This window comes from Cervus canadensis, chromosome 11 (genome assembly GCF_019320065.1).
Source record: "Cervus canadensis isolate Bull #8, Minnesota chromosome 11, ASM1932006v1, whole genome shotgun sequence".
In the NCBI taxonomy this organism is placed as follows: Eukaryota; Metazoa; Chordata; class Mammalia; order Artiodactyla; family Cervidae; genus Cervus; species Cervus canadensis.
The window spans coordinates 27,798,792-27,813,462 of NC_057396.1; the positions used below are offsets into that span (position 1 = coordinate 27,798,792).

General features: G+C 46.6%; 1 protein-coding gene across 5 annotated transcripts in view; it reads left to right on the forward strand.

Moving 5' to 3' along the window:
- Positions 1-14,671, forward strand: part of POU2F3 (POU class 2 homeobox 3) — a 90,402-nt gene that overhangs the window by 20,850 nt on the left and 54,881 nt on the right. The window lies entirely within an intron of this gene.

Genomic DNA, 14,671 nt, shown 5'->3' on the forward strand with positions numbered 1-14,671 from the left:
GTTCTCATTAGTTATGTTAAATCTGACAGTTTTCTGCATGGTTTTTAGAAGCAATGGACACAATTATATGGGGGAACCTGGAGAGGTTAGTGATTCTCATAAAGGCCCAAAGAAAGAATGAGGAACTGATTCAGGACGAGAAACCCCATCTTGATTTGTTTATTCCTGGTACCTCACCATCTCCACCCTACTGTGTCCCCAAGAAAAAATCTGAGGATAAAGAACTACAGCTCATTGCAACCAAGAAATGCACTTCCAGGCAGAAACAGGCAGAAGACTCTGGAGATGTGTATGGTTTTTGACCCAAATGTTTATGCAATAAAACTATTCTTTCAATGACACAGAGGACAGCCGAGGTCTAGGAAGCACCTGGGGTGAGGTGAGACTTGGGGGAAGGTGTGGAAGAGTCTCCTCTTGATAGCTCTTCCTAATGAGGCATGGGGGTAAATACACACACACTCACTTACACACCTTTTATGATTAAATGACAGAGTAGGTGTGAAAACACTTTGCAAAGTGTCTGTCACCGTACAAATATAATCCATCATTAGGTTGATAATTATCAGAAACATTCAGGAGACGAGATAAAGCTCTGTCACTTAGCAGTGTGGGACCAGTCTGCTGGTGCCCTAGACCTGAGTTTCCTTGTCACAATATGGGGAGGAGAGGGCTGGCTACAGGAATAATGTGAAGAGAATGGGCCAGATGGGCTCTAGGACTCAAGCCTAGGGACTTTGGTCACATTTCAAAACCGTCCCTGGAAAATGAAAGAATCTGTTGTTCTTAGAGCTGTTTTCCCATGTATCATCCATCCTCAAGAAAAGCTAACCCCACCATTTCTCTTGGCCACCCATCTTTATAGGATGCAATTCTCAGTGTCTAGAAGCCCTTATCTCTTGCCTACAACCTTCTTGCTGTAGTAAAAGCCCCTTGCCTCTTGTGCTGGCCTTCCACAAGTGGTTTCCGTCTCACTGTGTTTCCAGTTTCTGTGGCCAGGAGATTAGGAGGTACTCATTCACCGTCCAGTCTTCCTACTGTGGCCGTGTGTGCTGGAGACCTCAGGAGAGCAGCCTGTGGTGTCAGGAGGCATCTGCCACCAGCACGCAGAGAACCTCAGCAAATAAAACAGTTGCTCCCACAGCTCACACCTGTGCTGCCCAGCTCACAGACACTTTCTCACCGTCTAGTCCCAAACCCAGCCCCACAGAGCAGGACCATGCTGCTCAGATGACAGGTGGCTGGGCCAGTCCTGCCTGGCACCTGTCCCTCTTCCTTTCTGGGGTCCCTTGAAGGATGTACCCTGCTCCCTGCCCAATTGCCCTTCCTGCCCAAGCAGCCCTGAAGCGCTTGGACCTCCTTTTCTCTTCAATCTAAGAGGGAGTAAAGTGAGGTGGCCACGTGGAGGGGCGTCGGTGTATTGTCTTTTTATCATCCTGGTTTCATCAGTGGTCATTCCTTAGGGCACTGCTTCTTAAATGATGTGGGTTGCAGGACCAGTCATTTTATTTCAGTCACAGACCAGCCCACAGTCCCACCATCCAGGACTGGTAATGCAGCTTATACCCACTGTACACATTCAACAGCACCCAAGCTGGTCTACACCACATCCACAGAGAGTGCTCACTAATCATGTGCTCGGGGTGCTGTGAGCATTTCTAAATTCTGACTCTCTGTGTTTGGATGCATCTGGTCCCAGACCTCGATGAACAAGTCAGACCAGCCTGGTTGTGGGACCACATTTGGAGATGCCCTGCCTTCGAGGATAAGGATGTGTCCAAGAAAGTCCATTTCCTTTGTCCTCCCATGGGCAATGGATATATCTTATGAGCTTCTGAGCATCCCTCCTGCTCCCACTGTGGGTGTAGTGGGGGCAGTGATCGGGAGATCCAGCAGGAGAGGTAGGTCCAGGCAGTCCTTTGCTGTCGGGGGTGGAATGACACCCCCACAACACACACACAGACACACACCCACACACACACACGAGTCCAGAGGCTCAACTCAACACTGTAGCTTCTGGGTTGGATCCCTGCATTAAGGCACCTAAACTGCAGCCCCACTTCTCAAGCTGTGAGTAGATTCTTTTGGTCTCTTGGGGCTACTTTGCTCCTCAAGAAACAATTAGGACAGTGAACACCTGGTGTGCAAAAGTGCTCAGCAAGTGGAAAAGGAATCTGCAGAGAAATGAGCAACCAAGTTAGAGTTAAGTCTTAGGGCTTGAGAGTTTCCCTAGCGGCTCACACGGTAAAGAGTCTGCCTGCCAATGCAGGAGACCCAGGTTCCAGCCCTGCTTCGGGAAGATCCCCTGGAGAAGGAAATGGCAACCCACTCCAGTATTCTTGCCTGGAGAATCCCATGGGCAGAGGAGCCTGGCGGACTACAGTCCATGGGGTCACACAGAGTCGGACACAACTGAAGCGACTTAGCATGCACGACTGGGGTAACAGCAGGGCCCTGGGAGACTCAGGGAGGGCAGGCCTTTGTGCCAAGCCGGGAACGTGGGAAACAGAGCTGCCGGCATCTCCCAAAAAAGCAGTAGTGCTGTTGACTCAAAAAATAATAGGTGTTAATTTGCATGGCATTTTACATATGCCCTGCTTTCCATCTCCTACCACTGCAGATGCATGGCCAAAGTCCCCCAGGATTGTCTTCTCCTGTCACCCCCTCTAGGAGCATCGCTGTGTCCTCCAGACTCCAGAACTTTCACCACCCAGCCCGTCCTTAAATTAGGCCAACCTGGGGAGAAAACAGCAGTGGGCCTTGCTTGGGTGTGCAGGGTCCAGATTTGCACTAGAGAAGAAGGCAGGTGGCCTGGCAGGTCTGGGACCCTTTGGGCACCTTGGTGCCCCCCTTGCCTGCTGTGGCTGCAGTGAGGCCCACCCCACCTACCTGGTGGGCAGGGGGCTTGCCCACCCTACCTACTTAGACTGGGGAGAGGAACAAAAAATCTAAGCCGGGGAGCCCAGAGAGGTGTCACCCAAAGGAAAGGAAACCCAGTGGTTGCCATGACGATGGGGCCTAGTGCCTGATTTGCATAGAGCAATGATTTCCATACTGCAGGGTGGATTTCCATATCCCTGCCTCAAAGCCTGTTGGGACCAGGAGGGGGAGAGGGGAGAGGTTATTTGAAATTCAAATGAGGGTGATTAAGGTTTTCTTGAGGAGGGAAGCGTGGACAAAAGGGATTAAGCCGGCTGGGAAACCTCTGCTCAGGGTTCCAAGATATCAAAGGGAGGCGGCTGCTCTGGGCTGGCCTCTCCCACCCCTGTCTCCATCCCCTCGCCCCCTCACCACAGGCCACTGGAGGCTGAGGGTGGTTGGCTGGGCGGGGTATTAGTGGCCTCGGCCTCCCAGGAGAAATGGCTAGGTCTTTATCCCCCTCCTGTCTCCAGACTCAGTTTACCTCCCAGGGTCCTAAAAGATACTCGGATTCTTAAAGTGAGTGAGTTCATGAGTTCTAGTTCTGGGCTCAGGCCTACCACCCTCTGCTGACAACAGACTGGTCATCTCAGTTTTTGTATCAGTGAAGCTGGAGAAGCAGTCTGCACCTCCTTGTCTGACTGAGGAGATGTGAGGAGACAGGCATTCTGGAGTCATCTCTGCCATGAACCTGTGCCAAAAAATCACCTCCGTCTCCAGGCCCTGAGTTTGTGCATTGGACGAAGGATCTGAACTTGAGGGTCTCTGAGATCACTTCTGGCTCTAAGATGCTGAAGTCTGTGAGCACATGCTGATCCTAGGTCCTCACCGGTTGTTATTTGTAAGATGTGGGTTGCTGCACCCCTAGTTCCTCTAATGTGTTAGGAAGGGCAGCCCTGTCCCCCAGCTTACCAAGGTGCAGGACTTTAATGCAGTGACTTTGGAGTCAGAGTCTGTATTTGAATCCCAGCTTCTCTACTTACTAGTTATAGGACCTTGGGCTGGTTACTTAATGTCTCAGCTCAGTTTCCTAGACTGTAAAACGGGGGTAATAGTAGAGGTGGGTCTCATAGGGTTACAGTGAGGATTGAATAAGCCAACATCTGTAAAGCACTTAGAGTAGAGCCTGAGTGAGTGAAAGTTGCTCAGTTGTGTCTGACTCTTTGCAACCCTATGGACTATACAATCCATGGAATTCTCTAGGCCAGAATACTGAAGTGGGTAGCCTTTCCCTTCTCCAGGGGATCTTCGCAACCCAGGGATCAAACCCAGGTCTTCCACATTGCAAGCAGTTCTTTACCAGCTGAGCCACAAGGGAAGCCCAGGAATGCTGGAATGGGTAGCCTATCCCTTCTCCAGCAGATCTTCCTGACCCAGGAATTGAACCGGGGTCTCCTGCATTGAAGATGAATTCTTCACCAACTGAGCTAACAGGGAAGCCCCTAGAGCAGGGCCTGCCATACAGTAATGCAATACAGGAATGCTATTTGCCAGTGTCAGTATCAGAAAGACAAATTGTCCACACGATGGAGCAGTGACCCAGTGGCCAATTGAGGGACCCTCTGTTGGAAATATGGGCTGTCTCCTGAATGGACCTACCTGTGAATTCATTCACTCAGGGCCCACACACTGTCATAGCCACCTGAGCTTGGGAATGTGAGGCATGCGTCAACGAAGGGCCCGAAAATAAACTGACATAAGGCAATCCAGAAATGGCTGGAAGGAAGGGAAAGAGCTAGTGCCAAGACCCCTCCTCCGCACACCCAGTGCTTAGAGATGCTACAGGTTGAAGGAGACTAGAACATGTTTATAGTTCTGAAAATCTAAAGGTCTTTCTTCCTTCTCGGGTTTCTGCAGCAACTCCATTATATGTTTTCATTTGGAGATAGATAGTATATAAACTGTGGTGTAGTCAGTCTTGGCTGGTGGACAGATGTGGGCTTGAGTTTCTACTTGACAAATTACTAACCAGTAACCTTGGGCCAGGTTGATTAGCCTCTCTGAGCCTCAGTTTTCCTCATCTGTGAAATGGGATAATAAGAGCACCTACTCATAGGGTGATGATGAGGATTAAATGCTGTCCTGTGTATAAAATGTTTAATACAAAGCTTGGTGTGTAGTAAATGCTCAATAAATGCCAGCTATTAATTAATCCCTGTTATTTGAAAACAGTGTTCTCTTGCCAAAATGTTTGAAAATTCTCTGGTCTAGTCCTATTCTCCTATTTTATGGGGAAAGAGACTGGGGTCAGAAAAAGGGGAATGACTTTCCCAAGGTCATAGCAGGGGATTGAGATCCCTGTTTCTTTAGAAGCCTTTCCCTACCCTAGAGGTAGTCCTCTGTCCTTTGTTTTCTGTTGTTTCTTTGGACAAAGCCTCATCTCTCCCCACCACCCATCTCTCAGAAGTGGCCACTCCAACGCTTGGAACGGGGCCCCAGAAGGAGAGGATGAAGCATGACACAGTGAGAGCAAGGGCACGGTGTCTGGTTGCAGAGGACATTAACAGGTCTTGCTGTCTCTGAGCCTCAAGTTTCCTCACTGGTGAAGTAGGAGTTCTGGAATCCCTGGCCCCGTAGACCTCACAGGCAGGCGAGGCTCTCTTAAGGATGGGAAATGAAAGTGTACTGCCCAGAAAGGAACAAACTCAGCGCAAGTCCCCAAGACCCATGCTCGTTGGCCAGCCCACAGGCCCTGCCTCCAGAGCTGAGAGATCGGATTTCCATCCTTCCAGATTGGGCTCCGTGACCCAGCCTCAGTTTCCTTATCTGTAAAATGAGTTGTGAGGCGGGAGTGTATCTGTGGCTGCTGAAGGAAGTGTGAGTTGTTCTACAAATGTGAGATAGCATCTTCCGTCTAAGCTTTCCTACCGCACACGTGCCCTTCTGAGCCACACAAAGGACATCCGTGTACCTGTGTGAAGCCCAGAGCCCCACTGCGTCTACGCAGTGTCTCTTACCAACCTTAAACCTCTTCCCCTCTCAGGACTGGGGGAGGAATGGGCTGGGGGCTGGTCTGGAGGAGACCTTTAGGGAACACCTCAGGTGTGGTCAGAAGGCAAGTTTGGGCATCAGAGCTGGGGCTTTGTTCCTGCTTTGCCACGCATTACCTGTGTGGCCTTTAGCTCATCACTCATCCCGTCTGGGACTCAGTTTCCTCACCTGTCAGTGGTGAGTGCAGTACCGGTAGTCTGCGTGATCCCATTCAGCACAAGAAAGTGCTAATAGAAAAATAGCAGCCAAGGTACCTCTTTGATCTGTGCTCAGAACCCTGGGTTTCCTTAACAGAGTTTTTCTTTTCAAGTTGGATTTTTATTGTCTTCCAGGGTCAAGGGACGATGATTGGAGACTGGGCTGGGGAACCGGGCCCTTTGACCCCATTCCAGGCCGGGACCCGTGTCCCTAGTCTCTTTTTACTGGAACCTGACACATCTGCCCACATGCTCCTTCAGAGTAGCCTCTGATCACGCTGCCCACTTTGGGCCTCAGTGTGCGGCCAGCAGAAAGTGCAGGCACAGTGTGGGGGGCCCCAGGAGTCCCCCCATAGCTCAGACTGAGAGGAAATGAGGATTCTGTTTCCTAAAAAATTAGAAGACCTTGGGGAGGAGCCTTTCATGTATCAAAGAATGACAACAAATTATAAAGGGAAGCCGGAGGAGGCTGGGCCTCCCTTTTAGCAAAGGTGGATGAGTGGGCACCCTCTGTCCATGATCACCCGGCCCCACGCCCCTGGCATCTGTGAGAATGTCCTGGAGAGCAAGGCTTTGTACAATGGCACAGGTGGAGAAAGTCACGGGGACACTCATAGGCCGTCCCTATGTTTTTACTCTGCCATTCTAGAGAAGAAGCTTTAAATCATGAAAATCCACAGATGGTCAGAGCTGGAGGGACCCTGAAAGATCTTCCTGTCCTGGGGTAGCAAGTGGGTTTCTTCAGGAGAGCCACTTCTGATCATCGGTGGTGGTCGCTATGCACTGGGTTTAGGAGAAGGAAGTTGAGTACAGCGGTTCATCAGTGATGTCTGCCCAGGGCACGTCTCCCTCACTGCATCTTTGCACCTGCTATCCACAGCTGAGAACATTCAGCCGGTGGAGAACTGCAGCTCCAATCTCCCATCCCATAAGCCAGCATTCTTCCCCCAGCCCATCAAGGTCCTCCTGTGTCCTTTCTTCAGGTGGCTTCAGGGGCCAGCCTCGGTTTCCTTTGAAACTGAGAAATGCCAGGGAGTTTCTTTGCTCCCACGAAGAAGGTGGCATGAATACAGACAGAATTTTTGGTTTTAGTATGAAAGGGAGATTGAAGGCTACGGAGATCAAGCAACTTGCCCAGAGTCCAGCAGAAAATAGCCTTTGAAGTAACCCTTGAGCTCAGTCTACCGTGTGTTCTCTGTACAGAACTCTGGCCATTAGGCCACAGTGCCCAGTTCCTTGGAGGAATCTCAAGTAACAAAAAAGGTAGGCATGGTGTCTGTGGGGTCCTGGGAAAAACTGTTTTGACTGGTTGGAATGACCTCCCTGGGAAGTCTCTTGGTTTGCTCTGGTGGCTGCCTCCCCAGGAGGGCCTCCAAAGGTGCTGGTTATTTTAATCATTGCTATCCCAGGAAGTGCCAACACGTTGCCAAGTAGTCATAAAGTGACAGTGGAAGTCTTACTGGGTTAACCTGGGAGCAGAGCTGGTGAGAAGACAAACAGCCCAGAAACAGGAGAGTTTCAGCTTCACTGCAGAACGCTCCCTGTGTGTTTACCAGGCAAGAGTGAAAAATCCTGCTGGAACAGTTCTCCATTCCTGTGCTTCCACCTCCCTCACCCAGAGAATTGCTCCCCAGGCAAACTCACACCCCAGTGCTGCCAAGGCATGCAAATCAGTGGGCCTGCAAGACTGTGGCTCAGAGGTGGGAAAGTGGAGGGCTAGCCAGCTCCTCCTATCTTCGGTTCCGGTTCCGACAGGGGTCTTTGCAGGTGGCTGGGACTGCTGACCTGGTGCTCACCAGATGCCAGGGAGGAGAGACAGAGATGGAAGTTGCCTTGATCCCTGTGTTCCTCCTATAGACAGATCCTTGACCTTTCTCACTGGGACTCTATTGAGTATTACTCCATCCTGGTCTAAGGAGATTCTATCCAGAATTCTATCACCAGAATTGGTGGTGTTCCCCACCAATTCGAGATGCCTTTTACCCTCTTTTAGTCACTGACTATGCGTATGTACTCAGTCGTGTCCAACTCTTTGTGACCCCATGGGTTGTAGTCCACCAGGCTCCTCTGTCCATGGAATTCTCCAGGCAAGAATACTGGAGTGAGTTGCCATGCCCTTCTCCAAGAGATCTTCCCGGCCCAGGGATCGAATCTGGTTCTCCCACACTACAGGCAGGTTCTTTACCATCTGAGCCCCTCAATTCAAAATCCACTTCTACAACATCTCTGAAATAATAACATCTCAGCCTCTGCTTGAGCTCTGCTGACATGAAACCATGGGTTTCACTGCTGGACAATTCCACATTTGACGCAATTCTTCCTTATCCTGAGGTGAGCCTGCTTCCTGGCAGCCTCCACCACTGACCTTTGTGGAGCTGGGTTTTAGGACCTGCAGGGTAAGCCTACTCCACATCCAAACCAATATTTGGGGAAGAAAGAAAAGTACTCTGACATTTACCTAAGCACATACTATGTACCAGCACTGTGCCAAGTAGAGCTTTCAAATGTTCCCTCATCGAATTACCTTAGAAAGTTTTGTTTTGAAAAACTTCGAATATATAGAAAAGAGAAGAAACAGGTTAACGAACAGCCATATACCTACCACCTGGATTTAATAACTCAGCATCTTGCCATATTTGTTTCATCCATTTGGCAGGGGGGTGGGGGTGGGAGTGGTGGAATATTTTATTTTTAACTTTTTATTTCAAACACACATGAAGGTAGACACTAAAATGATGAGTCCCCATATACTCATTGCCTACTGTCAACAACCATCAAGTTTCTGCCATTCTTGTCAATGAAGTATTTTCTTGCAAACTATAGACATTACAAACATTTCAATCCTAAATATGGCAGTATGTGTCTCTAAGCCATAAAAGACATTTTCCTTCTTGACCACAGTACTGTTACCACACTTAACAAAATGAACCTCTCATATAATTCTTGTGGCCATCCTAGGAAGAAGGTTTGATTTAAGGGCAAGTGTTCTCTTCTCTAGGCTAGATAGCCTTTCCTCATTCGATGTGATTTCTAGGCCCCACTCTTGGTCCTCATGCTCTACAGCCAGTTCATCAGGGTCCCTTTTAGAAAATGGTACCCTGAACTGGGCTTGATGCTCTCAGCAGAGATCTGCAAATCTGTGTGTCTGCTAATACACAGGTTACCACACACGTGTAGCACACTCCGGCCAATATGGGTTTCATGGGCTGCACGTGTGCTCAGTCATGTCTGACTCTGTGGCCCATGCACTGTAGCCCATCAGGCTTCTTTGTCCATGGAACTTTCCAGGCGAGAATACTGGAGCGGGTTGCCTTTTCCTCCTCCAAGGGATCTTCCCCACCCAGGGATTCAACCCACATCTCTAGCATTGGCTTTAGTCAACTGAAATGCTCCTTTTTTCCAGTTTCTTTTTCACAGGAAAAACACCAGCTTCCTCTCTCTTCCCCTCCCCACAAGGAACTGCAGTTTGTTTATTTCCAATCATGTCTGCCAATAAACAGAAATGGGAATCATTTTCTTTGTTTTTGGTGGGATGGGAGAGATATATTGAAGTGAAGTGAAGTGAAAGTCTCTTAGTCGTGTCTGACTCCTTTTGGGTTGGCCAAAAAAGTTCATTTGGGTTTTTCCCTGTAATGAACTTTTTGGCCAATCCAGTGTTATATTTCTTTAGGAGACTGAGCCTCTTTGAAAATGTGAAATATAAAGTATAGATATTTTGATGGTCAATTATCTTTAATTATGCACGCTTGAGTTTTTAATCACTATAGTTATCTGCTGTGATTATTTCTATAGTTTTAGTTTGAGACTGATTATTGGTTTTGTTGAAAAAACTCTTTGAGGTTCCACATCGTAACCCAGAGTCTTTTGTCTAAGCTTTATTGAAGTGTTACTGTTAAATAAAATTGTAAGATGTTTACAGTGTATATCATGTGATTTAGTACATGTATACATAGTGAAAGAATTCCCACAGTCTAGTTAATTAACACATCCATCACCTCTATATTTACCCTTTTATGTATGAGACAGAACATTTACATTCTCCTCTCTTAGCAAATTTTAATTGTTCAGTACAGTGTTATCAACTATAGCTACCATGTTATAGACTTCCTGGTGGCTCAGCAGTAAAGAACCTGCCTGCAAATGCAAGAGACACGGATTCGACCCCTGGGTCAGGAAGATCCCCTGGAGGAGGAAATGACAACCCTCTCCAGTTTTCTTGCATGGGAGATCCCATGGTCAGAGGGTCCTGGTGGGCTACAGTCCATGGGGTCACAAAGAGTCAGACACAACTGAGCGACTAAATAACAACAACACCATGTTACACATTAGATCCTCAGACTTGATTCTTCCAATAGCTGAAAGTTTTTACCCTTCTAGCAACTTTTCCCAATTTCCCCTACCCCTCCAGTGTCTAGTAACCCACTTTCCACTCTCTTTTTTTTGAGTTTGAATTTGACTTTTTTTTTATTCCCAATATAAGTGATACCTTGCAGTATGTACTTGACTTTCTCCATCTGACTGATTTCACTTAGCATAATGTTCTCAAGGTCAGTTCATGTAGCTTCAAATGGCAGCATTTGCTTCTTTCTATGGGGCTGAATAATATTCCACCATACCACATATATATATATGTATGTATGACACTTTCTTTACCCATTCATCCACTGATGGGCTATAACTGAAATTGTTTCCTTAACTTGACTACAGTGAATAATCCTGCAGTGAACAGGGGAGTGAAGCTATCTCTTTGATATCCTGTTTTCATTTCCTGTGGATATATACCCAGAGTTAGATTACTGGATCATATGTAGATAGGCTTAAAGGCAGAAAAACATATAATATTAAATTTAAACATAACACTCACTACCTTAATCATTTCTTAATTCAGCCTCCTCTATCTTTTATGTATACAGTTGACTTTTTTAAAATCTAAATATAAGGCTTAGATTTATTCCCGTTACATATTATCTGGTTTGGTTTTTGCCTTCTATTAGAATCAACCAAAATATTTTCTAATCCTGATTACATCATCCAGCTTTCTGAATTGATTTTGCTTCCTGCTTTAAATCACCTCCAAATTTCATCAGCATCTGTCCTGCTTATTTGCCTAAACTATTGATTATAGCCTAATACTTGGTTTCCTCTGTGTTGGACTCTGGGCACAGTGAGTTTATTGGGAAAACTGTGTGAGTGTAGGAGTTGAGAGATTCAAGCTTTAGTCCGAAAATCAGAGTCTCTGAGGTTGTGTGACCACCACAGGTGCTTCCCTCTGAGGCTGGACTTCAGTATCCTTCCAACTCTAAAAATAATGCTCTGGTCCTTCTGGGTGTCTGTCCTGCTTTGTTTTTCCCTACAAGTGACTGCCATCTCCCAAAGCCAGAGCTTGTATAATAGAATGTGTCCAGATTTCTGCAGATCGAGGGACCTGTGATTTCTTAGATTTGGATAGAAGATCCATTTCAGTAGCAGTTTCTTAGTTATTTGGATCAGTTAAACATGCATTCATTCAGCTCCTGCTGCTGCTGCGTCGCTTCAGTCGTGTCCGACTCTGTGTGGCCCCATAGACGGCAGCCCACCAGGCTCCTCTGCCCATGGGATTTTCCAGGCAAGAACACTGGAGTGGGTTGCCATTGCCTTCTCTGCATTCAGCTCCTACTATGTGTTAAATGCTGTTAAAGGCTCTCAGAGTACAAAAATGAATAAGAAGAAATAACCCTGGCCTCTAGGAGCTCACAATTTCATGAGGAAAACAGAAACACAAAATACTCTAAAATATGTGGTAGGACTTTCCTGGTGACCCAATGGTTTAGAATCTGCCCCAGAGCAACCAAGCCCACGGGCCACAACTCCTGAGCCCACGTGCCACAACGAGAGCCTGTGCACCACGAGAGAAGCCCCCGCAGTGAAAAGCCCACACATCGCCACTAGAATAGCCCCTGCTCGCCACAGCTAGAGAGAGCCTGTGCACAGCAGCAGCCCAGCGCAGCTGAAAGTAAATACATTTTTCAAATATCTAGTCGTGTCAGGTATCAATTCAAAATCCAAGTCCTTCTAACCACCTGCCCGGCTGCCTTCCTGTCCTCTGCACGGCCCTCTCTCACCTGACCCACTGCATGGTCTCCCTTCCCCCTTGCTTATCCCTACAGCTAATTACCACAGGTTTATTTATTTTTGGTCATGCCACATGACATACAGGATCTTACTCAACCAGGGATCGAACCTGTGCCCACCGCATTTGGAGCACGGGGTCTTAACCACTGGACCACCAGGGAAGTCCCTGATCACTGCGGGTTTAAGCACTAAAGTCAATTCATGTCACTCCTCTGCTCAAAACCCTCTGATCACTTCCCAGCGTCCTTGGCATGAAAGCCAAAGTCTTCGGCGTGACCTGCCTTCCAGAGCCACGTCATCTTGCCCTGGGCCACACCCATCCCCTTCCCTCCAGCCCTACTGGTCTCATCATTGTTCCTCAACAGGCAAGCCTGTTCTTGCCTCACACAGGCTTCAATCCCTCTGTCTAGAATGATCTTCCCAGACCACCCTGGTTATGAACAGCCTCTGGCACACTCTTCTCCTGACCATTACTATTGCTTTCCATAGTAATTCTCTCTAAATGAAATTGTGTGTTTGTTTTCTTATTCCTTTTATGTCTCTTCAACTAGAGAAGAAGCTCTGTGTGGCCAGGGACTTCATCTGGTTTTCCAGCATGATATTTCAAGTGCCTAGAACAGTGCTTGGTATATAGAGTGTATTTCGTGGAATGAATGGATTCGTTCTTTGGTCATATTTTAAAATTACCCCCTTACAAGGCTACAATTACAATGTCGTGAAAGAATTTTTTTTAAATACAAAAGCAATTTTATCTTTAAGTCTAGCCTCTGCACACACACTATTTTCAGTCCTTGGGCCCTTCCCATTTTAGCCCCCCTCTCAGATTAGCTTATTTAATCTCAAAATCAGACTTCTATTCAGAGATGTCTTCCTGTCTCACCTATTTCCTCTTTCTCGGAATCCCATAGCCCTTAACGTCTGCTGTCATCTTGCCAGCCCCGCTGCTCTTGAAGACGCTTCACAACGAATCATACAGGCAAGGGCCAAGCTTATCCATCATTTAGAGCAGAGCAGAGGGTAGGGGGCTTCATTTAAAGCTCCAAAGGATTCTCCTGGACCCCATTCATTCATCTATCTGGTGCTTCCTGAACCTCTGACCAGTGTTAGGAACTACAGTGGTCTTTGAGGACAAAAGTGGTGTCATCATTCTGGTTTTCAAGGAATTCACAGACCAGAGGGAGACAAGCATGCAGACAAGAAAAGGAGTTCCATGACATGTGCCATAGGGCTGGTAGAGAGGGGAGGGGGACCAACTTTGTAAAAGGGAACAGTGCATAGAGGCATGGAAATGGGAGAGGTGTGGCGTGTTTGGACGTGTGGATCTTTCCATGTGACTGGAGCACAGGGTACCTGGGAGGGAGGAAGGTGAGATCATGAGAGGCGGAAGACAGAGCAGAGAAGGTAGGCAGAAACCAGATCATATGGGGAATTATTTGTTATACTAAGAAATTTGGACTTCATTCCAAAGCTATTGAGGAACCAATGGAAAGCAGAATTTTTTTTTTAATTAAAAATAACTTTGTTGGTACAAAGTGATAACCATCATCTGAGCCTTCAGCGAGTCATAGTATAATAGTAACATCAAAGATTGTTGGATTGTTGATCACAGATCACCATGACAAATATGATAATAATGACAAAGTTTCAAATATGTGGAGGATTACCAGAATGTGATAAACCTGAATATACATTATTACATAATGTCGTTGTGTTTAGGTTTTCTTTTTCCCTCTAGTAAGTTTTGTCATCCCAGTGCCAAATGATTATCATTCTTACTTTCTGGAGAATTTCTTTTCTTATTTAAGTTGCATTCTGCCATTTTATTAAGGGCTGACCAAGCCAAAGCCAGATGTGAACCCTTTGCATTTGTGGCAAATCTGTTGCTGAGGAAAGAGCTCAAAATTGTACTCCATTCACTTTATGTAGAGAGAAAGCAGAATTTTCTGATTGAAAGGTCTGAATTCATTCACATGTTCATTTATTCATTCATTCAACCAATATAATATTTAAAAAATTTTTTTTTAATTTTATTTATTTATTATTGGCTGTATGTAGGATCTTTATTGTGCCTCAGGCTTAGTTATCCCATGCATGTGGGATCCCCGACCAGGGATTGAACCCACATTGCCTGCTTGGTAAGGCAGATTCTTAACCACTGGATGACCAGGGAAATCCCAACCAATATAATTTGAACTTCTGTTATGTACTAAGCCCAGTGCTAGGCTCTGGGTGTGTGGCATTTAATATCATTTTCTTGACATTATAGAGCCAGTTATCCATGGGGCACAAAGGAAGATTGTTTGGCAGCTCCTGCCCTGAGGAGGTATATAAACAGGAAACTTAATTTTAGCAAAGAATGGAAGCATTTCTCTAATAATAGGTATATGTTTTTTTTTCCATTTATTTTTATTAGTTGGAGGCTAATTAACTTTACAATATTGTAGTGGTTTTTGTCA